At 36.3% G+C, this 25,433-nt stretch overlaps 1 protein-coding gene across 1 annotated transcript in view; it reads left to right on the forward strand.

Annotated features, from left to right (window-relative positions):
• The window catches only part of LOC128663085 (A disintegrin and metalloproteinase with thrombospondin motifs 2-like), a 914,348-nt gene that overhangs the window by 331,223 nt on the left and 557,692 nt on the right, over nucleotides 1–25,433 (forward strand). The window lies entirely within an intron of this gene.

Below are 25,433 nucleotides of genomic sequence, written 5' to 3' on the forward strand. Positions count from 1 at the left end.
TGAAGCAGTCACTTTAATTTATTTAACTATTCTTCCTACTAACATAGCTGACCTAATTATAAAACACGTTTACCACCCAGCTGCTTTATTAATCCATCTATTTATTTTTTATTCCTCAAAACTGAAAGCATATGAGTGTACATCCCCTTTAGGTCACACAAGCTCAAGACCCATAGGTAACCCTACTCAGGGGTATCCTTTCCCTGTCCTAGGAGATCAAATTAGGATTTAAAGGGACATGAAACCCACATTTTTTTTTCTTTCGTGATTCAGAAAGAGCATGTGATTTTAAACAACTTTTCAAATTACTTCTTTTATTTAATTTGCTTTCTTCTCTTGTTATCCTTTACTGAAAGGTTTATCTAGGTAATCTCAGGAGCAGCAAAGAGCCTAGGTTCTAGCTGCTGATTGGTGGCTGCATCTATATACTGATTGTCATTGGTTCACCCATGTGTTCAGTTAGAGACCAGTAGTGCATTGCTGCTCCTTCAACAAATGATACCAAGAGAATGAAGGACATTTGATAATAGAAGAAAACTGAAACATTGTTTAAAATTGTATGTTCTACCTAAATCATGAAAGAGGGGTTTAATCTCCCTTTAAGCTTTTCTTGGCTTAAACTCTTGTCAGTCAATCAACTTAATTAATATTCTGTAATTATTAATTAAACAGATACTTCAATTTCTAATGTGAAGTTTGTTTTATTACTGTAGCCGGATATCTCTGCTTTAAATATAAAATAGTTTGGAGTAAATTTCTCAATACTCTCACATCCAATTCCACAAATACAGTATCTCAAAACTGTTAATTCATCATAAAATTATTAAACATACTATAAAATATTCTAAATAATCCATATAATATATTTATATATTTTACAGTATGTTTAGACATTTTAAATAGAGGACCAAGTTGCCGCTTTGCAAATTTGATCAACTGAAGCTTCATTCTTAAAAGACTAATCTAGTAGAATGAGCTGTAATTCTCTGAGGAGGGGCCTGACCCGACTCAAAATAAACTTGATGAATCAAAAGTTTAAACCAAGAGGCCAAGGAAACAGCAGTCTTCTTGAAATCTTTAGTAGCTTCCACATAATATTTCAAAGCTCTTACCACATCCAAAGAATGTAAGGAACTTTCCAAAGAATTCTTAGGATTAGGACACAAGGAAGGGACAACAATTTCTCTACTAATGTTGTTAGAATTCACAACCTTAGGTAAAAATTAAAAAGAAGTCCGCAAAACTGCCTTATCCTGATAAAAAAATCAGAAGAGGAGACTCACAAGAAAGAGCAGATAACTCAGAAACTCTTCTAGCAGAAGAGATGGCCAAAGGAACAACACTTTCCAAGAAAGTAGTTTAATGTCCAAAAAATGTATAGGTTCAAATGGAAGAACCTGTAAAGCCGTCAGAACCAAATTAAGACTCCAAAGAGGAGAAATTGATTAAATAACAGACTTAATAAGAACTAAAGCCTGTACAAAACAGTGTATATCAGGAAGTATAGCAATCTTTCTGTGAAATAAAACATAAAGAGCAGAGATTTGTCCTTTCAAGGAACTTGCAGACAAACCCTTATCCAAACCGTCCTGAAGAAACTGTAAAATTCTAGGAATTCTAAAAGAATGCCAGGAGAATTTATGCGAAGAACACCATGAAATGTAAGTCTTTCAAACTCTATAATAAATCTTTCTAGAAACAGATTTACGAGCTTGTAACATAGTATTAATCACTGAGTCAGAGAAACCTCTATGACTTAGTACTAAGCGTTCAATTTCCATACCTTCAAATTTAATGATTTGAGATCCTGATGGAAAAACAGACCTTGAGATAGTAGGTCTGGCCAAACGGAAGTGGCCAAAGCGGGCAACTGGACATCCAAACCAGATCCGCATACCAAAACCTGTGTGGCCATGCTGGAGCCACCAGCAACACAAATGATTGTTCCATGATGATTTTGGAGATCACTCTTGGAAGGAGAACTAGAGGCGGGAAAATGTAAGCAGGATGATAACACCAAGGAAGTCTCAGCGCATCCCCTGCTTCCACCTGAACATCCCTGGACCTGGACAGGTATCTGGGAAGTTTCTTGTTTAGATGAGAGGCCATGAGATCTATCTCTGGAAGACCCCACAACTGAACAATCTAAGAAAACACATCTGGATGGAGAGACCACTCCTCTGGATGTAAAGTCTGGCGGCTGAGATAATCCGCCTCCCAATTGTCTACACCTGGGATAAGCACCGCAGAGATTAGACAAGAGCTGGATTCCGCCCAAACAAGTATCCAAGAATACAGAGAATAGGGCACCCAGAACCTTTGAAAAGATTCTTGGAGCTGTTGCTAAGCCAAATGGAAGAGCAACAAATTGGTAATGCTTGTTTAGAAAAGAGAATCTCAGAAACTGATAATGTTCTGGATGAATCGGAACATGAAGGTATGCATCCTGCAAGTCTATTGTGGACATATAATGTCCTTGCTGAACAAAAGGCAGAATAGTCCTTATAGTCACCATCTTGAAAGTTGGTACTCTTACATAACGATTCAACATTTTTCAGATCCAGAACTGGTCTGAATAAATTTTCCTTCTTTGGTACAATGAATAGATTTGAATAAGCTGGAATGAGGGCCGCACCTTCATGTGGACTTAGGGGCTGACTTTGGTTTCCTAAATGGCTTGGATTTATTCCAACTTGAGGAAGGCTTCCAATTGGAAGCAGACTCCTTGGGTGGAAGATTGAGTTTTTGTTCCTTATTCTGACGAAAGGAACGAAAATGGTAAGAAGCCTTAGATTTACCCTTAGGCTTTTAATCCTGAGGCAGAAAAACTCCCTTCCCCCAGTGACAGTTGAAATAATAGAATCCAACTGAGAACCAAATAAATTATTACCTTGGAAAGAAAGAGATAGTAATCTAGATTTAGATGTCATATCAGCATTCCAAGATTTAAGCCACAAAGCTCTTCTAGCTAAAATAGCTAAAGACATGGATCTAACATCAATTTTGATAATATCAAAAAATTGCATCACAATAAAATGATTAGCATATTGCAATAGGCGAATAATGCTAGATAAGTCAGAATCCAATTCCTGTTGCGCTAAATTCTCCAACCAGAAGGTTGATGCAGCCGCAACATCAGCCAAAGAAATTGCAGGTCTGAGAAGATGACCTGAATATAAATAGGCCTTTCTTAGATAAGATTCAAGCTTCCTATCTAAAGGATCCTTAAAAGGAAGTACTATTTTCCATAGGAATAGTGGTACGTATAGCAAGAGTAGAAATAGCCCCATCAACTTTGGGGATTTTTCCACAAAAATCTATAGATTTTGCTGGAAAAGGGTACAATTTTTTAAACCTTGAAGAAGGAATAAAAGAAGTACCTGGCTTATTCCATTCCCTAGAAATCATATCAGAAATAGCCTCAGGAATAGGAAAAAAAACCCTGGAGAAACCACAGGAGGTTTAAAAACAGCATTTAAACGTTTATTAGACTGAACGTCAATAGGACTGGTTACCTCAATATCCAAAATAATTAACACTTCTTTTAATAAAGAACGCATATACTCTATTTTAAATAAATAAGTAGATTTGTCAGTGTCAATGTCTGAGGAAGGATCTTCTGTATCAGATAGATCCTCATCAGAAGAGGATAAATTATGTTGTTGATCATTTGAAATTTCATCAACTAAATGAGAAGTTTTAAAAGACCTTACATTTATTAGAAGGTGGAAATGCAGACTAAACCTTCAAAATAGAATCAGAAACAAATTCTTAAAATTTACAGGTATATCATGCACATTAGAAGTTGAAGGAACTACAACTGGCAATGTGCTATTACTGATGGATACACTAACTGCATGTAAAAGTTTTATCATGACAACTATTACAAATGACATTCGGCAAAATAATTTCAACAATTTTACAACAAATGCACTTAGCTTTGGTAGGACCGATGTCAGGCAGCAATGTTCCAGCAGAAACTTCTGAGGCAGGATCAGATAAAGACATCTTGCAAAATGTAAGAAAAAAAGCAACATTAAAAGCAAAATTATCTATTTCCTTATATGACAGTTTCAGGAATGGGAAAAAAGCAAATACTATAGGCCTCTGATAGAGAAAAAATCAAGAGGCAAACATCAATGGGGTATTGAAATAATGAAAAAGTTTGGCGCAAAGTATGATGCACAACGTAACGAAAAACTTTTTGGCGCCAAAAATAACCTGAAATGACACACTCACATCACTAATGACGCAACCGTGTGAAAGGTCTCGGTGTCAAGTATGACCCCGGAAATGACGAAGTTGCATCATAGACGTATTTTTCCATGCCAAAAATATTTTCGCACCAAGAATGACGCAATAAAGTTTAGCATTTGACGCACCTGCGGGCCTAATGCCACCCGCAATTTGCAAGAAGTAGTCAATTGAAAAAAGACTAAACCCCAGGTAAGAAATATATTTCTATAAAAGATGTTTATATTACCCAAATATGAAGCAGGAAATACATGAACCTGACTCATGGCAAATATAAGTACAATACATATATTTAGAACTTTATATAAATGCATAAAGTGCCAAACCATAGCTGAGGTGTCTTAAGTAATAAAAAACTTACTTACCAAAAGACACCCATCCACATATAGCAGATAGCCAAACCAGTACAGAAACAGTTATCAGTAGAGGTAATGGTAAATTGAGAGTATATCGTCAATCTGAAAAGGGAGGTAGGAGATGAATCTCTACGACCGATAACAGAGAACCCATTAAATAGACCCCCGTTAGGGAAATCATCGTATTCAATAAGTGATACTCCCTTCACGTCCCTCTGACATTCGCTGTACTCTGAGAGGAATCGGGCTTCAACAATGCTGAGAAGCGCATATCAACATAGAAATCTTAGCACACATTTACTTCACCACCTCCATAGGAGGCAAAGTTTGTAAAACTGAATTGTGGGTGTGGTGAGGGGTGTATTTATAGGCATTTTGAGGTTTGGGAAACTTTGCCCCTCCTGGTAGGATTGTATATCCCATATGTCACTAGCTCATGGACTCTTGCCAATTACATGAAAGAAATATTTAAAACTCCTATGTTTTTCAAAAAAATATTGTACTATATATATATATATATATCTGTTTATGTAAAGTAAATATATAAACCTATATATATATATATATATATATATAGAAATAGATATACAGATATATATATATACATGTATTTATGAATAAACAGAACATAATCTGCTATGTGAAGAACAATTGAATTGTGAAAGATTAATATTTCATGTTGGATTTAGCTCCCTTGAATAAATGCGGTAGGGTTAGCGTGCAAGTCTGGGTGTTACATTTTATTTTATTTTTTCGTTTTTGTGCTTAATTAACTTTTATGGGAGTAGTCAGGTTTACGCTCTTGCACAAACTTTTTACTTTCAATTGGTAATATGAGCGCAACCTGACATGCGCAAAATGCCACTGTCTAGCGAAGTTAACTCACAAGCGTGAGTTCTCCACTCATGTACAATGATGTATGTGATAAATATTTAAACGGAAAAGAAATCCAAAAACTTTCATCCATAATTCGAATAGAACATACAATTTTAATCAACTTCAAATTTACTTTTATTATCAAATATGCTTCATTCTCTTGTTATCCTTTGCTGAAGGCACAGCATTGCACTACTGACAGCTAGCGGAATACATCTAGTTTGCTAATCACAAGAGACAAATGTAAGCAGGCACCAATCAGCAGCTAGCTCCCACTAGTGTAGGATATGTGCATATTCATTTAAAAAAAAAAAATGGACATAACGTAAACAAAGCACATTTGAAAATAGAAGTCATTTTAAAAGTGTCTTCATATTGCATGCTCTATCTGATTCTTGTAAGTTTAATTTTGACTTTCCTATCCCTTTAAATTAACCCTTTTTTGGCATGTTCAAACACTTCATTACAATCCTAAATAAAAATTATGATGTTTAATATGTTTACTAAATCAGAAAACTAACATGCAAAACAAAAGCCTTAATATTGAAAATAAAAGTAGCTGTGTGAAATAGTACCTGAAACAGATAAAGATTTTCAAAAAGTCAAGTTGCATTAGATAACCGCAAACATCTTGCAAATATCCAAATGAACAGTGGTTTCTAATGAAACACAGAGATTTCCTAAATGCAAAATATTTGTGAAGTTAAAGTGACATTAACATACATTTTTGTGTTTGCATTGCACAAATCAGCAATTAAACCCTGCATAAAAAAGATCTGCATAAAAAAATGTTTTGAAAGCATTTAAAACAATATTTTTGGTTAAAAAATGTGCATGTACTGCAGTCTAAGTACATAAGTCATTTAACCCCTTAACGAACGTCGAACCCTGTACGTTGCATGGTCGTTAAGGGGTTTACTATCTCAGCTTTGCTGTTAGTGGCGAAGCTGCACTTTTACTGCATCACTTCTGGAGGCATACAGATATAGCGCTGTGTTGCTGACATCTGTAATACCTGTGCTATTTCCGAAGCCACATAAGAGGGTATGAAAACGACCAGCCGACATACAGGTTATGTCAGCAGTCGTTATGGGGTTAAAATCATCTTGAATATGTTAATCTTATCCCCTTTGCTGTGGCTAGTTAGGGACAGACATTAACAGGTATATACACCAATCATTGTGTAGGATGTTGCATAGTCAGAGTTCTGAAATCCAGCAGGATGTCTCTTTGGTGACAGTGAATAAACATAAAAAAAATGCTGTCAGTTAGCTGATGACAATGCCCATATTTAGAATCAGGAATAATTCTGTTGCTTTACTGAAGTTAGTTTTTGTTTGTTTTATTTGTTTTAAAATATTGTGTATTCATCAAGCAGTAAAACTTCTATAAAAATATATACCAGCCACAAGACATTATAACTAGCAAAAGATGAAAGGCAATGTATTTTTAGTAGAAAATCGAAATCTCTCAAACAATTAGAAAACGTGATTCCATGTAAGTTTATTTGAATTATGGCTGCAGTTCAGTTGAGCATATATATCTATGACTAACTTAGCACTATAAAACTATAAAACCGGTCATTCTGAAGGGAATTGGCTAAGAAGTTTTTGAATTTTTTAAGTTTCAAAACAGGCCTTTTTTATTTTTTTTGTAATTGTCTATAATACAATGCTAAATAGGTTTGTTTTAAAGGGAGATTAGTAATTTTTTAATTTATGTATCAGAAATTAATCATTGTACTGCAAAATATCTTCATACATCTCAAATGTTTTTTTAAAAAAAATAAAACTATTTTGTAAAGTCAAAATTAGATTTGTTTAAGAGTATAGTTCCTAAAAGTAAAGATGAGTCATCGCACATTTTCAGAAACCTGATATCTCAATATAGATACCATAATGTATGGAGAGCATTACATCCTGATGACTGCGACCACACATTTTATTCAATCTCTCCCCAGTGCTTCTTACGGCTGGACTATATTTTTTTGAATCCTGAACCTTGGAAGGGTTCAAAGTGTGAAAATGATGCCATAAATGTGGTCCAACCATGATGCAGTCATAATAGAAATATCTCTTTTTCAGGGGCCGGTAAAGGGGTGGGTGGTTGGCATTTGCCAGATTAATTATTTAGTGACAGTCATTTACCTGTCTGAACTAGGGAGATAGTAGACTTCATGCATGTTAATAATGCTAAAGATACCTTTGAGCTGAATGTGTTGGTCGCTCTTAAAGCCTACATGAGAGGAATGTTTCTTAAAAGTGATAATAATTAATAATTAATTAATAATTATTAAGAGATTTTTGGGGAGCTTCTTCCCAAATGTATTGTGACTACACCAGGGAGTGGTTAAAAGCAGGAATGCTGGGCACTTTGGTAAGCAGATTTTAAATTCTTAGGAAGCGGATTGAGCAATTAGAGCTAGAGAAAGTTCAACAAAATCTCTATCTATTGAAACAGAGATATTACCATAAAGGCGGTAAGGTTGACAGGTTATTAGCAAATATACTGTGCCAGTTTACAGTTAAATAGGATACATTTTATTAGAACAGATTACCAGAGATTCTATTCTCCAAGGGAAAATGGAGAAGCATTTGTTTACTATTACATTCAATTGTATCAGATTGGAGAGGCTGAGAATATTCATTTTGCCACAAGAGAAGAGATATTTGCCTATCTGGCTGAGCTCCAACTCCCGAGTGTAGCTGAAGACCTAACAGATTCTTTATCTTCCATCATTCCTTTGGAGAAGATTGTGGCTACCATTAAAGATCTCAAATTGCATAAAGCGCTGGACCTGGATGGGTATAGTGCCTTATTCTACAAAAAGTTTTCTACATTTATTAGCCATTTCCTAGTTCAAGTATTTTATTAAGCTTTTGAAATGAGCCATTTTACAAAGGAGTATTTGGAGGCGGCTACTATTGTTACCATCCCTAAACAGGACAACGATTCTAGCTTATGCAAGAGTTATCGCCCAATTTAATTAATAAATGTACTCCCAAAACTCATTCACTTTGACCAAGTGGGATTTACTCTCGGGAGGCAGGGATCAGGCAAAACCAGAAGATGTCACTCGAGATCCTATTTGCCACCCTGTCACTGGGCGTTAAAAATGTATTTACATGACAGAGAAGCTGCGTTCCTTCCACTTCCCTTCCGTAATGGCACGCTACACGGCATCATCCGCTATGGTCAGAGGTCCTGGATTCTGTTCTAGATCTTTAGATCTTATGAATGATACAAGGCAGGGTGTCCCCTTTAACCACTCCTGTTAGCGCTGGTCATTGAGCCTTTGGCCACTAAGATTAGGAGTATAGGCATTTAGAACCTGACCTTATATGACAATCTGCACAATTTAGCCTTGTTGGTAGATGATTTGACTGTATTCATCTCCGAACCGGAACAATTCCTACCAGTTTTATTTGATCTCTTAATAGAATTTGAGAGACTGTCCTACTATAAGATTAATTATACAAATACAGAAGCATTTGCACTGGGTCTGACATCTTCCCGATTGGGTTATTTACAAAATTATTTCCCTTTTAAATTGTCCACACACAGTCTTAAACGCTTGGGAGTTGTGCTATCACATGACCCTAGGATTAATCATCATCCCCGAAAATTATGAGTCCCTTCTCTCAAATTTAGATGACTGAGTACGAAGTGGTCCTTTTTAGAGGTATCATGGACAGGTAGAGTGATGACCTTGAAAATAATACTGCTTCCTAAATTGACCTATCTTTATAGGTGTTTGCCGGTGACTTTTCCCACTTATCTTATCAATCATTTCCAATCTGTGTTTACAAAGTATATCTGGTGGGTTTGACTCCCTAGAGTATCTTTACATCAAATGCAAAAACCAATTAGGAGTGGAGGATTATCAGCCCCACATATAATATATTATTATAAGGCTGCAATGTTGTCACATATTGCTGCCTGGGCAGCCAAGAAGAATTCATCTAAATGGCGCCAGCTGAAACAGGCATCTTTGCCAACAGGGGTGTATCTTGATGACCTGATTTGGTTCACTGAGCATGCCAATGTTCTTAAAGGAGCACATAATCCTATCATCAAGACATGCCTTAAGCATTGGCGGGAGCTTCGTCCTCGTGAGTTGGTTGCCTGTCACCCTTCTCCTGTGCACTTGATTAAAATCTTGTTATTTTGCTTATTTCACTCACAGCCCAATCAGTGGGGTGCACTAGGGGATACAAAATTACAGTCCACTGCACTACTTTATGTAAATTGTACCTTAAAATAATGCTAAGATGGCACATGGTAACAGTTATGTTGCATCAGATTTCCCTCAGAGACCGGCCAGTTGCTGGAGGGGTTGCAATCAGAGGGGCACTCACTTGCATATATGGTGGGATTTTTGTAAATTATGACCACTCTGGTCCCAAATTGCTGATTTATTGCATTAATTGAACTTGGTACAACACTTGAAAAGTGACATCACTCTTTCATTTGGGACTGAAAGATTTACAAAAGCCAGCTAAAGTCTTATGTGTTATCATCCTTTTGTCTACGAAATTAGTGATATTCGTGATTGGTTGAGAGATACACATATTACCTTAGCAAAGGTATTATATATACTCATATATTCAGAGACTCAAGAGTTGATGGCCATACAGGATTGTATAGCTTGGTCTGGGCCCCATGGTATGAGTTACAGAGGAAAGTGTTTTGTGGAGGGAGGAGTAGCCTAATAAATGATTGGATTATGCTGGGAGAGTTGGAAGGCACTGGGTTAGTGTGAAGAGTTGGGGAGTTGATTCTCCTCTTAGACGGCCTTCTTTCTTACCCTTTTTTTTGTTGTTCTTTTCTACTTCTCTCTTCTGTCTTCATTATTAATTTATTTTAAGAAGGCACTTACATGGAATAATTTGATGTGTTTACTTGTGTTTTCCTGTTTGTGTGTTGGTTTGCCCTACGATTTATATCGATAAACCGAATTCTACATAAGCTTGATGAACATTGTTACATCTGCCCTCTATTGGACATTGTTGGTGTACTGGACCCAAGCAACTTCCGGAGGGATATGGGAGGTGCTTTCTAGATAAAAAAGAGGATGCTGATGAGAACTGACAACAGTGAATATTTTGTAATATAGATCATTCTGTTGACCTTTGTCTTATTGTATATTCATTTCTCATGATTTTGTAGATGTCAAAATGTGTATGTAACTACTTGACATTGCATCCTCTATAAAAAAAAATATTTAAAAAACAATTAGCTTTGTTTTTCAGTCCATGGATACACTAGGTTTAAAGAGTGTTTTATTTTCATCTCCATTACTGTGGCAAATTAAGGAATGATATAAATTTGTTCATGCACAAATCATCCTATCTCTGTGTAGTAAGCTCAGGGTTCTGCATTCCACAGAAAGCAATCCAGCCTCTCTGGGGAATAGGAAAAAAGCCAATTTATTTCATGTAATTGGCAAGAGTCCATGAGCTAGTGTCTTATGGGATATACAATCCTACCAGGAGGGGCAAAGTTTCCCAAGCTTCAAAATGCCTATAAATACACCCCTCACCACACCCACAATTCAGTTTTACAAACGTTGCCTCCCTATGGAGCTGGTGAAGTAAGTTTGTGCTTGATTTTCTTCTGTGATATGCGCTTCTCAGCATTTTGAAGCCCGATTGCTCTCAGAGTACAGTGTTTGTCAGAGGGATGTGAAGAGAGTATCACCTATTGATTCTATGGTTTTCCTCAAGGGAAGTCTTTTCAAAGGTTCTCTGTTATCGGTCGTAGAAATTCATCTCCTACCTACCTTTTCAGATCGACGATATACTCTCATATACCATTACCTCTACTGATATTGTTTCAGTACTGGTTTGGCTATCTGCTATATGTGGATGGGTGTCTTTCGGTAAGTATGTTTTCATTACTTAAGACACCTCAGCTATGGTTTGGCACTTTATGTATTAATATAAAGTTTTAAATATATGTATTGTACTTATATGTGCCATGATTCAGGTTTATGTATATTTTCTTTTGCAGACTATCAGTTTCAAAATTGGGAAATATATTTAGGAAGTTATTTTTTCTTACCTGGGCTATAGTCTTTTCTTCAAATTGACTGCTTTTTCATTAATTTTTGTGGGCAAAATTAGGCTCGCAAGGTCGCAAAATGCTGATATTTATTGCGTCATTCTTGGCGTGAGAATTTTTTTGGCGCAAAGGTACGTTCGGTGACGCAAATTCGTCATTTCCGGCGTCTTAGTTGATGTCAGGTTTCCTTGCACAAGGTTGCGTCATTTCCGGATGTTGTTAGAGCCAAAAAATTTCATTTTGCGTTGTGAGTCATACTTGGTTCCAAATTCTTTCATTATTTAAACCCCACTTCCTATATGCCTCTTTCCTTTTTTATGCTCAGGGGGCTATGCTGTTTGTAAATTCTTTCATTATTTAAACCCCACTTCCTATATGCCTCTTGCCTTTTTATGCTCAGAGGGCTATGCTGTTTGTATTTTTTTCCCATTCCTGAAATTGATAATTTTGCTTTATATGTTTTTTTTTTCTCTTACATTTGCAAGATGTCTCAATCTGATCCTGTCTCAGAAACCACTGTAGGAACCCTGCTGCCTGATAACAGTTCTACCAAAACTAAGTGTATCTGTTGTAAATTAGCGGAGATTATATCTCCAGCTGTAGTATGTCATGATAAGCTTTTACATGCAGAGAATGTATCCATCAGTACTAGTACAATGCCTGTTGTTCCTTCAACATCTAATGTACATGATATTCCTGTGAATATAAAAGATTTTATTGCTGATGCGATTCAGAAGGCTCTGTCTGCTATTCCCCTTTCTTATAAACATAAAAGGTATTTTAAAACCTCTCATAAGGTTGATGAAATTTCAAATCCTCCTCTGATGAGGATCTATCTGGTTCAGAGGATCCTACCTCAGATATTGACGCTGACAAATCTGTTTATCTCTTTAAGATGGAGTATATTTGCTTCTTGTTAAAATAGGTGTTGATTACTTTGGATATTGAGGAAACTAGTTCTCTTGATACTAAAACTAGTAAATGGTTAAATTCTGTTTATAAACCTTCTGTGTTTACTCCAGTGTTTTTTCCAGTTCCTAATGCTATTTCTGATATGATTTCATATAATAGGCCTGGTACTTCTTTTATTTCTTCTTCTAGGTTTAAAAAGTTGTATCCTTTGCCAGCAGTTAGATTGGAGTTTTGGGGAAAAATCCCCAAAGTTGATGGAGCTATTTCTACTCTTGCCATACTATTCCTATGGAAAATAGTACTTCTTTTAAAGACCCTTTAGATAGGAAACTTGAATCTTATCTAAGGAAAGCTTATTTATATTCTGGCTACATTCTTAGGCCTGCTATATCCATGGCTGATGTTGCAGCTGCATCAACTTTTTGGTTGGAAAGCTTAGCGCAACAGGAAACAGATTCTGAATTGTCTAGCATTGTTCGCTTGCTTCAACATGCTAATCATTTTATCTGTGATGCTGTTTTTGATATCATCAATATCAATGTTAAATATATGTCCTTAGCTATTTTAGCTAGAAGAGCTTTGTAGCTCAAATATTGGAATGCTGACATGGTATCTAAGTCTAAATTACTATTTCTTTCTTTCCAAGGTAACAATTTATTTGGTTATCAGTTGGATTCAATTATTTCAACTGTCACTGGGGGGAATGGAGTTTTTTTACCTCAGGATAAAAGATCTAAGGGTAAGTCTAAAGCTTCTAATAGTTTTCGTTCTTTTCGACAGAATAAGGAAAAGAAAACCAATCCTTCCCCCAAAGAATCTGGTTTCAATTGGAAACCTTCTTCAAGTTGGAATAAATCCAAGCCTTTTAAGAAACCAAAGCCAGCCCCCAAGTCCACATGAAGGAGCGGCCCTCATTCCAGCTCAGCTGGTAGGGGCAGATTAAAAGTTTTCCAGAACATTTGGGCAGATTCTGTCCAAAATCAATAGATTCAGAGTATTGTCTCTCAAGGGTATCAAATAGGTTTCAGAGTAAGACCTCCTGTGAGAAGATTATTTCTCTCACACGTTCCAGCAAATCCAGTGAAGGCTCAGGCTTTTCTGAAGTGTGTTTCAGATCTAGAGCTTTCAGGGGTAATCATACCAGTTCCAGTTCAGAAACAGGGTCTGGGGTTTTATTAAAATCTATTCATTGCCCCAATAAAAGAAAATTCATTCAGGCCAGTTCTGAATCTGAAAATTTTGAATTGTTTTGTAAGAGTGCCAACTTTCAAGATGGTGACTATAAGGACTATTCTGCCTTTTGTTCAGCAAGGTCATTATATGTCCACGATAGACTTACAGGATGCATATCTTCATATTCCAATTCATCCAGACCACTATTGGTTTCTTAGATTCTCTTTTCTAGACAAGCATTACCAATTTGTCGCTCTTCTATTTGGCCTAGTGACAGCTCCAAGAATTTTTTCAATGGTTCTCGTTGCTTAACTCTCTGTAATCAGAGAACAGGGTATTGCGGTGTTTCCTTATTTGGACGATATCTTTGTACTAGCTCAGTCTTTACATTCTGCCGAATCTCACATGAATCAATTAGTGTTATTCTTATTATTAATTATAAGAATTATTAATTATTAATATCCTTAAATCCCAATGTTCGACTCTCTCTAACTTGGTGGTTAGATCACCATCGTATTGCTCAAGGGGCCTCTTTTGTTTGTCCAACCTGGACTGTAATCACAACAGATGCAAGTCTTTCAGGTTGGGGAGCTGTCTGGGGATCTCTGACAGCACAAGGGGTTTGGAAATCTCAAGAGGCGAGGTTACCAATCAATATTTTAGAACGCTGTGCTATTTTCAGGGCTCTTCAGGTTTGGCCTCTGTTGAAGAGAGAACCATTCTTTTGTTTTCAATCTCTCCTCCTTGGAGTCTTAATTTGGTTTTGAAGGCTTTACAGGCTCCTCCTTTTGAGCCTATGCATTCTTTGGATATTAAACTACTTTCTTAAAAAGTGTTGTTCCTTTTGGCTATCTCTTCTGTTAGAAGAGTTTTCACGTTATCTGCTCTTTTTTGTGAGTCTCCTTTTCTGATTTTCCATCAGGATAAGGCAGTTTTGCGGACTTCATATAAGTTTTTCACCTAAAGTTGTGAATTCTAACAACATTAATAGGGAAATTGTTGTTCCATCTTTGTGTCCTAATCCTAAGAATTTTTTGGAGAGATCCTTACATACTCTGGATGTTGTAAGAGCTTTGAAATATTATGTTGAAGCTACTAAAGATTTCAGGAAGACTTCTAATCTATTTGTTGTCTTTTCTGGTCCTAGGAAAGGTCAGAAAGCTTCTGCCATTTCCTTGGCATCCTGGTTAAAGCTTTTGATTCATCAGGCTTATTTGGAGTCGGGTCAGGCCCCGCCTCAGAGAATCACAGCTCATTCTACAAGATCAGTTTCCACTTCGTGAGATTTTAAGAATGAAGCTTCAGTTGATCAGATTTACAAAGCAGCAACTTGGTCTTCTTTGCATACATTTACTAAATTCTACCAATTTGATGTATTTGCCTCTTCGGAAGCAGTTTTTGGTAGAAAAGTTCTTCATGCAGCTGTTTCGTTTTGATTCTTCTGCTTATGTTTTAAGTTTTTTTATTTTCAATTATGAGAAAAACTTATTTTTTGGGATGTGGATTTAATTTTTTCAGTTGGAAAATGGCTGTTTTTATTTTTATCCCTCCCTTTCTAGTGACTCTTCTGTGGAGTACCACATCTTGGGTATTACTATCCCATACGTCACTAGCTCATGGACTCTTGCCAATTACATGAAAGAAAACATAATTTATGTAAGAACTTACCTGATAAATTAATTTCTTTTATATTGGCAAGAGTCCATGAGACCCACCCTTTTTATGGTGGTTATGTTTTTTTGTATAAAGCATAATTATATTTCCAGTTCCTTTTTTGATACTTTTTACTCCTTTTTTTAATCACCCCACTACTTGGCTATTCGTTAAACTGACTCATGGACTCTTGCCAATATGAAAGAAATATATTTATCAGGTAAGTTCTTACATAAATTATGTGTTTCAGATTTAATTACAGTAAAAGCACCATGAAACATATTTTTTTTTTTCACAGTGCACAAAAGAAATTACATTTTATTATTATTATTATTATTATTATTATCGGTTATCAGATTCTGCAGCGCTATAAACATATGCCGTATACAATGTAACATTTATAGGGATCAAATGGGTAGAGGGCCCTGCCAAGCATCACACTGTTGTAGTCAGCTCTTATGAAGGTGATCTGCAAACAGTTGGGCTCTTAGGCTTACATGCTAAGGGGCTTCAAGGGGATAGCAATGGAGGAGAGAAACTGGTATAAGGAAAGGTTAGTGAAGGTTGTATGCATCCCTGAACAGTAGAGTCTTTAGGAAGCGCTTGACACTTTCAAAACTAGGGGTCTTGTGGAGCGAGTCAGAGAGTGTTCCACAAGATGGGAACCAGTCTTGAGAAGTCCTGTAAATGGGAATGTGAGGAGGTAACAAGAGAGGAGGAGAGTAGAAGGTCATGAGCAGAGTGAAGGGGAAGCTAGGGAGAGTATCTGGAGACAAAGTCTGAGATATAGAGGGAGCTTTGCAGTTGAGGGCCTGGAGGCAAGAGGAAGCCAGTGAAGGGATTGGCAGAGAGGTGCAGCAGATGAAGAGCAACGTGTAAGGAGGATAAGACTGGTAGAGGCATTCATTATGGATTGTAAAGGAGCTAGGTGACAGCAAGGGAGTCTGGAGTGGACAGAGTTTTAGTAGTCGAGGCGGGAAATGATGAGAGAGTGGATTCAAATCTTACTTGTGTATTGTGTAAGGAAATGTCTAATTTTAGAGATGTTGGAAACAACAGGATTTTGCCAAGGACTGAATGTGAGGAGTGAAAGAAAGATCTGAGTCAAATGTGACTCAAAGACATCGGGCATGTGACGGAGGGGTAATTATGGAGTTGTTGATAGTTGTAGAGAGATTGGGGGTGGTCAGGGCCGGATTTCCCATTAGGCACAGTAGGCATGTGCCTACAGGCGCCTTGCAGTGAGGGGCGCCTGCCTGTCAGTAATAAAAAAAAAAAAAAAAAAAAAAATTTTTTTTTTATGAGGGCATTTATTTTAGTAAGAATTGTGCTGCCAGGTGCCTACAAAGTCGAGTGTTTCATTGGGAATATGTTACAGCAGTTGAGGGAGCCATGAAGGAGAGAGGGACAAAGCTTAAAACTAAACTCCTCCCATTTTCGCAAGGCATGTTTAGTTTCACTTTTATTTTATGTACTTCTGTTGCCACACACAGCCAAGCTCCATGCTGATGTGGTGCAGAAACTTTTTGTTGAGGAATGAAAGCTTCAGAACAGGTTAGGACTGTACAAGGCTTCTAATGCTGCCTAGAATGACAACATAACAAGCAGAGCACTTTAACCCCTTGGCTACCAGAGAGGGTTGCAGTGTATTCACTTGTTATGTGCTGTATTCCTTTTTTATAGCCAGGAGTTTAAATTCTGCTTCAGGATGAATATTTTTGTTCTATAAAGGCCTTGGAGGTGTGGAGGTTATGTGGGACTAGCTGCTCTGCTCTTTATTACAAGTTGCCAATTGTGATTTACAGCCTTTAGGGCACTTTGACAACAAAGTTTGTAGACTGTAAGGCTGTAAAATGTGTATGTGTGTAAACCACTCACATGGCATATTTGTTTGTTTGTATGTATGTATATGTATGTGTGTATACATATATATATATATATATATATATATATATATATATATATATATATATATATATATATATATATACATACACATACATCACATTAAAAATTGTTAATCTGTTCTTTTATCAAGTAAGTGTGGTATTTTTGTATTGTGGTAAATTGAATTTCTAAGTTCTAATTTTAAACACATTTGTTGACCCCTGGATTACATATAATCTACAACATTCCATGTTTTCCTTTGAGAGCAACATCATATGATATTTATATTTCAGAACAAAATAAATGTAACATTACATCTGTGTGTATTTGTACCAAAAATATCAGAGTTTACAAGATTCTTTTCATGTAGTGGAAAAAAATACCTACATTTTATATTTTCTTCCACTGGCTGCACAGGTTTGTTGATGGTGATGAGCTTGCATGCTGCTAGTTTTAATATTTCTATTGTTTACACAAAACTGTGTTTAACTCCAACAAAATGTTAAGCACATAGTCAAAGTAATCTCCAGAAAAGCAATACACTAATGGCTTGCCAATAAACATGTCCTATGAGCCCATCTGGGTCTGCACAGATGTGTATTGCTTTCTCAGAACTGACATTGACTATGTGTTTAACTCTTTTGCAAGAGGCTAACACACTTCTGTGCAAGCACTAGTGCAATAATAAAATGCCCAGCAAACTGTCACATTTTATGTCCCTTTAAATAGGGTTTTCTTTAGAATATTTTGCATTAAAAGTTTAACATGATTTGTTTTTGTTATACATAATAGAAATTGTATGGCCATTTGAGTCAAGTGAATATTGATTTTTGGTGTAGCTTCCATTACAACAAATTTTGCAATTGGTGTGTGTATTTGTGTATCTCCATAAAAGGGAAAATGTAAATTTACATCTAATATTTATTTTTAGTTGTCCTAAATACAGGGAGTGCAGAATTATTAGGCAAATGAGTATTTTGACCACATCATCCTCTTTATGCATGTTGTCTTACTCCAAGCTGTATAGGCTCGAAAGCCTACTACCAATTAAGCATATTAGGTGATGTGCATCTCTGTAATGAGAAGGGGTGTGGTCTAATGACATCAACACCCTATATCAGGTGTGCATAATTATTAGGCAACTTCCTTTCCTTTGGCAAAATGGGTCAAAAGAAGGACTTGACAGGCTCAGAAAAGTCAAAAATAGTGAGATATCTTGCAGAGGGATGCAGCACTCTTAAAATTGCAAAGCTTCTGAAGCGTGATCATCGAACAATCAAGCGTTTCATTCAAAATAGTCAACAGGGTCACAAGAAGCGTGTGGAAAAACCAAGGCGCAAAATAACTGCCCATGAACTGAGAAAAGTCAAGCGTGCAGCTGCCAAGATGCCACTTGCCACCAGTTTGGCCATATTTCAGAGCTGCAACATCACTGGAGTGCCCAAAAGCACAAGGTGTGCAATACTCAGAGACATGGCCAAGGTAAGAAAGGCTGAAAGACGACCACCACTGAACAAGACACACAAGCTGAAACGTCAAGACTGGGCCAAGAAATGTCTCAAGACTGATTTTTCTAAGGTTTTATGGACTGATGAAATGAGAGTGAGTCTTGATTGGCCAGATGGATGGGCCCGTGGCTGGATTGGTAAAGGGCAGAGAGCTCCAGTCCGACTCAGACGCCAGCAAGGTGGAGGTGGAGTACTGGTTTGGGCTGGTATCATCAAAGATGAGCTTGTGGGGCCTTTTCGGGTTGAGGATGGAGTCAAGCTCAACTCCCAGTCCTACTGCCAGTTTCTGGAAGACACCTTCTTCAAGCAGTGGTACAGGAAGAAGTCTGCATCCTTCAAGAAAAACATGATTTTCATGCAGGACAATGCTCCATCACACGCGTCCAAGTACTCCACAGCGTGGCTGGCAAGAAAGGGTATAAAAGCAGAAAATCTAATGACATGGCCTCCTTGTTCACCTGATCTGAACCCCATTGAGAACCTGTGGTCCATCATCAAATGTGAGATTTACAAGGAGGGAAAACAGTACACCTCTCTGAACAGTGTCTGGGAGGCTGTGGTTGCTGCTGCATGCAATGTTGATGGTGAACAGATCAAAACACTGACAGAATCCATGGATGGCAGGCTTTTGAGTGTCCTTGCAAAGAAAGGTGGCTATATTGGTCACTGATTTGTTTTTGTTTTGTTTTTGAATGTCAGAAATGTATATTTGTGAATGTTGAGATGTTATATTGGTTTCACTGGTAAAAATAAATAATTGAAATGGGTATATATTTGTTTTTTGTTAAGTTGCCTAATAATTATGCACAGTAATAGTCACCTGCACACACATATATCCCCCTAAAATAGCTATAACTAAAAACTACTTCCAAAACTATTCAGCTTTGATATTAATGAGTTTTTTGGGTTCATTGAGAACATGGTTGTTGTTCAATAATAAAGTTAATCCTCAAAAATACAACTTGCCTAATAATTCTGCACTCCCTGTAATAATAAAAAAAACTCCTCATTTTTTCCATTTTTTTCTGGGGGTTGGGGGGTGGTTAGGCGCTTCAGGTTTTTGTGCCTACAGCCACCTGAGATGTAAATCCGGCCCTGGGGGTGGTGATTTTGGAAGAAGGGGGGGGGGGGGGAATAAGGAGCTCGGTTTTGGAGAGATTTAGCTTAAGGTAGTGCAATGACATCCAGGAAGAGATGTGAGAAAGACAGTTAGTGACACTTTTTTGAGTTTAATGTTGCTTTAAATTTAGTGAGAGGGTAGATTAAGTGGCTAGTATGTTTTGAGGTATTTTCCATTCTGTTAGCTGTTTTTGCTTATACTCAGTCCGCATGTTAATAAACATGATTGCTTCCTGGTTTTAAAAAAAAATATCAAAAATATAGCTCAGATCATACAAATGTATTGTAAAGTATCGGTGTGGAATTTTTAAACCCCATAAAAAACATGGAGCGCAGTTCAGTCAACGCTTGCTAGAGACCCCATAATCTATCCAACAACTACGAATGTAGGCACTTAGTGGATGTTAAAAAGAAAAGAAATGGAGTTTAATAGTTGAATTAAACATGGGAAGTGGGATACCCCTATAGAGAGAGCATCAGGAACTGTGGAAACATTTGGATTAATTCTACACACAAGCCCGCTGTATTGGAACTGACACTCCAGATAAAATGATTAATACAAAAATGTATTTTAACTCTGCTTGTCCAGAAACACGGGGCAGAGTTAAGATACACTTCTGGATACATCATTGTATCTTTTTCTGCAAGATACTAATCGTCAGGATGTCTGAAGACTGTAATAATTATTTTCTTTAAGAAAGTTTACATTAATGCTTCTGTTGTATTATTGTATACAATTTATCTACTGATAGTGCAGCACCATCATCACTCATTTGTATACCTTTCTATTTATTGAATGTGTTTCTATGGTGTTTTAACCTCTTCACTACCTGGACTTTTAGAGAAGAACTTCCCCAAAATACCGGATAATTTTTAGAATTTTTGCTATTACTCCATTTAAACAAAAATAGAGCCTTGTTATTTTTTATTTACCTGTCAAAACTATATGTATATTTTTAAGCAGACAGCCCAAGGTATTGATCTAGGCCCATTTTGGTATATTTCATGCCGTCATTTCCCACCAAATGCAATAAAAAAAAAAAAATTGTTAACTTTTTCACAAACTGGGTTTCTCACCGAAATTATTTACATACCGCTTTTGCAATCAGCATCAAAAAGGCTGTTGCCATTGTTGGCATGGGTTATGTCATTTTGTTGTTCTGGTCTGAGCATGAGCAGATTATGTGCCCATATGTGAGTGTGTTAATCTTTAATATGTGGGCTTTGTGTCATGTGTCTTTGGCTTTTGAACTTGGTGTATCCATTTTGTGGTCAGTATATAATAACATAGTTAACATAGTTGTCTGCATTGTCATCATTGAAGTTAATGCTGTCCATACATCCTATGGGTGAATTTTCTTATCTCTGCTCCGTATTGTCATTTTTGTGATATTTTTTTTTTTATGTAATCAGTGATATTATCATTTATGTCACAAATAGGTTTGTACTTAGAACTTTCTGCATTTTAATACATGGAAAAGACTGTAATGTCTGATAGTAAGATCATTTATTTTGCCTATAACTTATATTCCAATTGGTTTGCTGCAAAAATCACTGCCAGCCAATTAATAGAACTTAGAAAAGATGTAGGTAATGAGGAAATATTCTGCTGTATAATTTAACATTATATGATTAATTTCAAATACATATTTGAGCATATCAGATGGAATTTAATTATTTTTATTAATATTTTTTGCAACCTGCTATGTGTCAGTATGATGCATCATTTAATGAGTGATAAAAATATCATATATATGGGGCAACATGATATGTTTATGCATAATTTTGGGTTACATAATTTCCATTGCTCAGAAATGTATTATGCTTGACTTTTAGACACTGTGTATCACTAATATAATCCACATCTCCCCTTAATGGAATATGTCAGCCTTTTGTGCTTTAGCACTAGGGACAGCTCATACTATATAATTTCTATTTAATCAGGTACATATTATAGAAAGTGAAATCATTGTCAAGGAAGTCGTTACGTTAGTTAACTGAGAAAATATTTAGAAGCATAATAACACTTCCGTCAATAAACGCTGGTGTTTTATTTCACAACTCCTAAATTAATGTTGATAACGTTGAGTTTCTGTGGGGAAAAAAATTGTAGGAAGGTCATGATATCTTGCTTACCTTTTTCTTGTCTTTTTTTTTACCACTGTGGAGATGACTTAACATCATCATTACAATGGAATGTGACACATTTCACCTGGAACTAATATCATACTCATATCCTCCTTGTGCTGACAGATCTTAGCAAATTGTGGCTCAACATGTGTTACTAGATATCAGTATACAAATGAAATATTTCAGATCATCATTTTGACACATGATGCAGATTTAGGGGCCAATTTACCATTGTGCGGACAGACATGATCCGCTGTAGCATACGCTGTCAGCATTTATCATTGCACAAGCATTACTCGTGAAATGCATGTGCAATGCTGCTCCCTGTGGCCAATCGGCCGCTAGTAGGGGGTATCAATCAACACGATCGTATCCGATCGGGCTGATTGCTGTCCGCTGCCTCAGAGGTGGCGTGGCGGACGAGTTAAGGAGCAGCAGTCTTAAAACCGCTGCTTCTTAACTTCTGTTTCCGGCGAGCCTGAAGGCTTGAGCGGAAACAGATACATTCGGCTGAATACGGCATGATAAATCAGTCCCATTGGCATTATTTTGGTGCACCAGGAACACTTACATTGTAAAATGATAGCTGTGGATTAACTTATCTACAACAGAAAACACTAACTAGAGCACATTTTACATAAATACAAGCACTGCAATGGGCAGCATTCTCCAGTTTTAAAATGATTTTCTAACACAACAAACATTATCTGAAATGTAACACAGTACTGTAACACTATATTGACATTTCTGAAAAGCACTTTTGACATACATCATCAATAGGTTCAACACCTTCTATTCTGTCATCTGATGACCAAACTTGTCAGTGAACCATCCAAAAAGTATCACAAACAGTTACATTGTTGTGCCCTATATAAGGACGTCTTAACATTCACAGTTCCCCTTTTAGTTGTGTTGGAGGGAGTTTAGTGAGAGCCACACGCATGTGACAGATTTATATACTCACAAATTACTACAACATTATAATAGTTAGGTTAGCTGCATGAGTAGGATAATGAGTGAAGAGGGGAGTTGACTTAGGTCATCTGAGACAGAGGTCCCAAGTTAGAACAAGCTGCATGGAAGCTTCTGGAGGTCCAAAATCAAATGCTGGACTGGGTGGCAGGAAACTCCTCAGATGTATGATTTAAGATAGGGATTCCCAGGCTAGGAAACAAGGTAGGAGTAATAGAAATATATGAAGGGAGGAACATTACCTACAGCCAGCTTTTTATGCAGCTTTGCAAGCTCCTGACAACTATTGTGGTGGAAGTATCATTTTAATGAGAATGTGTTTCTTTTTATTAAGGGTGTACATAAAACTAAAAATGTATATACATAATTTTTCTTTTGGGAAAAAAATATATATCTTTTTTTGTCAAGTTAACTGGATAGGACTGGTATAGAGTTGGAGACATGGTCCAATCTTAATGGGGCTTAAACGTATATATTAATATCATGTTCATAAACTACCACATGTGAAAAATATTTTTGCATTAAAAAAATATTAGGACAATTTTTTTTAAAATAGATTTTGAAACTAACCAGGAATGACTGTTTGGTTACAACTCATCTCTTTGGACAGATTGCTTGATGACTGATACTAAGGAACATTTCCAAAGCTTAATTGGTGGACAATACATCAGAATAAAAGTGCTGCATGCTTTTCATCTTTCAGATGTAATGCAATTGATATCAGCTAATGACTTTCTATGACTTATAAATTTAAGTTATTTCCTTTCTCTGGTAATATTATATATGTTAGCATCAGATGTTCAAGGTTCTAAATCAGCTTTTTGAACTCTCATTTGTAAAAAAAAGAATGTTAAATATTCCTTATCAACAGCTCACAGTTAATATTGGCTGGATTGAAATTCAGTTACAAAGTGACTTATGAGACACTTTTAGATAGTATTTGGAGTTGTTATTAATGCTGTGTGGTTTGTGATAGCATTTTAAGTGGTAAGAGTTTACTTGCACAGGATGTGCAACAGGGCTGTTGAAACGGAATGGCTCAGGAATAGTTATATGATAGGTCATTAAGATATTAAATGTAATATCTAAGCATTAGTTATAAATTATATACAAAATATATTATGTAAAATGTTTTATTTTTAAATGGAATTGTAATAAAATGTATTAAGTTGTGTTTTTTATCCCCTTGTGGTGAAATGCACGCTGAAGGTTTTTACCTATTTGGACATATTACATAAGGCAGAACTAATTAAGTAACTGAACTGATCTGTAATCGACTGGTAATGCTGAATGCTGCACAGTGCTCTCTTAGCTGTAGATACAGTTTGTGCTGTTACCGGTTCTGTTTGTTGCCTGTGTGATTTATGCTGTCTATTTGAAAGTTATTTGATTGTTATAGTGTGTATTTACTCTAAGTATTTCACATTCAAATGTTCTGCACATAGCAGAATTTGTTCTATGTATTTCTAAATAAATTGACTGCTATGGAGGAATACGTGAACGTGCACACGAAATTCTAAGTTTGTCTTTTTGCACTCATAATACGAGCACAACCCGACGAGTGCAAAAGGTCGAACTTCTAGCGTAGTTAACCCTCGAGCTGGAGCGTTAATTAGCGCTCCACTTGTAATGTGGCCCTTAATGTCTTATTTATTTTGTGGTGACTGCATCTGCCTAGGCTCGTCAAGCTGCTTGCTTATTGCATCTTTGCCAGGATCACAATGTTTGCAAGACATTTTAGTTAAAACTATGGAATGCGAGACAGAAGATTGATAGAAACTGGAAGCTCAGTGTGGTAGTGATAGAATAATTCTATCAAAACTATTACAGGATTCAAACTTTATGTCAAACATGACTTTTAAACAAGAAATAGCTGGACCATTTATTATACTTTACTTTGTTTTATATCTAATCATAATGATTTTAGGAGTACTGTGATAACATTGTGCGTGTCTGAGGCTGCTAGAATATCACTGTCTATCATTTTACTTCTGTCAGAGTGATTTATAGATTTACAGGTATTGTGTTTATTTTATTATAGTGATATTCAGCTATTTTTCTTCTTGACCTGATTCTGTAATTCGGGATATTTAAAAAAATATACGTTGAGCTAACGTTTTATCATTACTAACAAAAAGGGATTACACATTTATAAACAAAAATGACTTTGAAATTATTATTATTATTATTATTATTATTATCAGTTATTTGTAGAGTGTCAACAGATTCTGCAGCACTAATGCAACAATATGGGCTAGATTACAAGTGGCACGCTAGAGAGCATACACTTTGCTAGAATTAATCTTTTTATGTGCACGAGTTAGAGTGTGTATTACAAGTTGAAAGTAAAAGGACTTCTGATATTCTAACACATTCACTCCTTAGACTTCAATGGAGAGCGTAGAAGAAGGAAAACCTAATACTTATCGCTCACACGCTAACTGGATATAAGTTATTAATATTTTACATTCCAATGTTCTTCATATACAGGACAATGTTATTTTTATTGTACATATATATTTCTATATAA

Source organism: Bombina bombina, chromosome 6, assembly GCF_027579735.1.
Source record: "Bombina bombina isolate aBomBom1 chromosome 6, aBomBom1.pri, whole genome shotgun sequence".
Taxonomy (NCBI): domain Eukaryota; kingdom Metazoa; phylum Chordata; class Amphibia; order Anura; family Bombinatoridae; genus Bombina; species Bombina bombina.